Here is a 2,250-nt window from a genome sequence, read left to right on the forward strand (position 1 = left end):
GGGGGGCAAGGTGCATGGCTCCTTGGCTCATGCTGGTAAAGTCAAAAGTCAGACCCACCCCCAAGGTAAGGAAGAGTAATACATCTTAAGGTAATAAAAATGCAGATCAGGTGTTTAAATTCCTGAGATGAGAATTCATCATTCAAAGTTTCATTAGTAGACTTTCTTTTGTCAGTGATCTTCAAGTAATCTTGTGCTTGAGTGTGTATGACAAATAACAGTTTGCAGCATTTCAGTAAACCTTATTGACATTCTCCAGTGCCACGTATATCAGGAAGGCACATAATCTGTCTTTTTGTAATTACATCATGCACTTTCGCCAGCCTTTTTGTTAAATGTGTACAGTCTGTGGTTATCCACATTCACAAAGATATATATATATACGTTGGTCTGTACTCACAGTAGTATAATAATTTTACATTTGTGTTTTTCAGGTGGACAAACAAGAGGAGAAGAAGAAAGAAAGAAAAGACTGGTCGTGCTAAGCGAAGTATGCAGTACAGTCCCCAGTTTGCGAATGTTGTGCAAGGTTTTGGCTGCAGGAGTGTAACTAATGCAAATTCATAAGTGAATAATTTTGAAATGAAAGTTTGTTTGAGATTAGAATTGAGTATCAGAGTTTTGTAACTTGCTTATTTACTGAGTGTTGTACAAAGTGATGCTTGGAGGTGTGATCAGTTTATTGAGTGATTCAATCCAGCTAAATTAGAAGAAATAATTTTTGTGATTGATGCTACTTGCATGGATTGGAATGATGTTAAGTTAATTTTGATAAAATTATGAGAATTGTATATTGTTGTTTTTATCTAATAAAATGTGTGAAAAGAGAAATAAAGAATACAAGGAAATAAAAAATTGTTTCATTTCTACTGAAAGTAATCACCTCCTACTTGAATACATGTGTCGAATTGTTTAGAAAGTTTTTGAAAAAGTTGTCAGGAGGATTTCAAACGAAAAACTTTCAGTTTGGTCATTCCAGAGCATTGTGAAACCTCTTTCCTTAGATGGTAGTTTTCTCCTTAAGCAATCTCTGTGCCAGGCCATGGAGGCCCTTACTGTTGTAAAATGTTGAAGCTCCTACGTTTTGTAGGCAGTAAACTCACAGAGGGTGGCGAGTTTGTCATCCTTATATGCCAGGCGCCCTTTAGGTAGCTGTTGGGGAAGTCATTTGGGGCCCCACACCAAAAGTAAATTAACTGGTGATTCTTCATTTTTTTTGAGCTATGACATATTGTCACTGTTTCAGAAAATTAAATAGTAGTCTATTCATGCACACAATCAGGTATTTATATTTAGCATCTTTATTTATTGCTTTTCATTAGAATGAATGAAAAGCAAAGCTTCTTAAGTTATTTCCTCTTTTCTGTTTGAATCTTATGTTTTATTTAACACAAAAGGCCGATCATATAATGGGGACCCCCACACAATTTTACATATTTCTTCGCAAAAACTGTTCAAAGATTCTTCCTCCAGTTTGTATGCTCACTACATGCTTATGTCAAGTTAAAGCCACGACATGAACTAATCCTCTAGGCCTGCCCTAGATATGTTGCAGCTACCAGAATGTGAGTGATCAGATCATCATAATCTTGAACTTAAGTAGCATAAACATCTTTCTGAAAAAAAAAGATAAAAGTTGTCCCTGTGCTTAACTAATTAAGCACTAAATCCTTGAAGGCATATGGGAAGTGGATGTATAGATCCACATTTTCTCCAGTCCTCTAATCCAAGATCTTGAAGTTCTGTATGGTGCTAGGTCTATGGAAACCATTCAGTTCTTATGGTAATATTTTAGGAAAATGGGAAATAATACAATGGCTGTACAAAGCATTTTCATGACAAGTGCAGAATCACCGTGACCTGTGAAATATGTAAAGTGGCAAAAGTTAGCACAACAGGTATGAATCGAAAATCTGTGACTTCAGAACCATGCGGCACCATGATGAATAATTCAGACATCTGTTACAAAAATTTAAAGCTGTGTATGTCACTTTTTAAATGCCTTGAAGATGTGACTAATGGAATTTACTGTTAGCATGGTGATCCTTATGTTGCTATAGACCAAAATGTATACAAACTAATTATTTTAGTAAACTGTCCTCTTACCATGCCATGTTACATTTCAGCCTGCTAAATATGTACTATGAATTTCCTGTTCTGCGTAAAAAGATGAGTTTTGTAGAGATTTTTCTACCTGCTGTAGCTGACAAATAGCATTTATGTACTTGTAGGTAATTGAAACTAGCCAGA

This window comes from Cryptotermes secundus, unplaced genomic scaffold (genome assembly GCF_002891405.2).
Source record: "Cryptotermes secundus unplaced genomic scaffold, Csec_1.0 scaffold1813, whole genome shotgun sequence".
Classification (NCBI taxonomy): Eukaryota; Metazoa; Arthropoda; class Insecta; order Blattodea; family Kalotermitidae; genus Cryptotermes; species Cryptotermes secundus.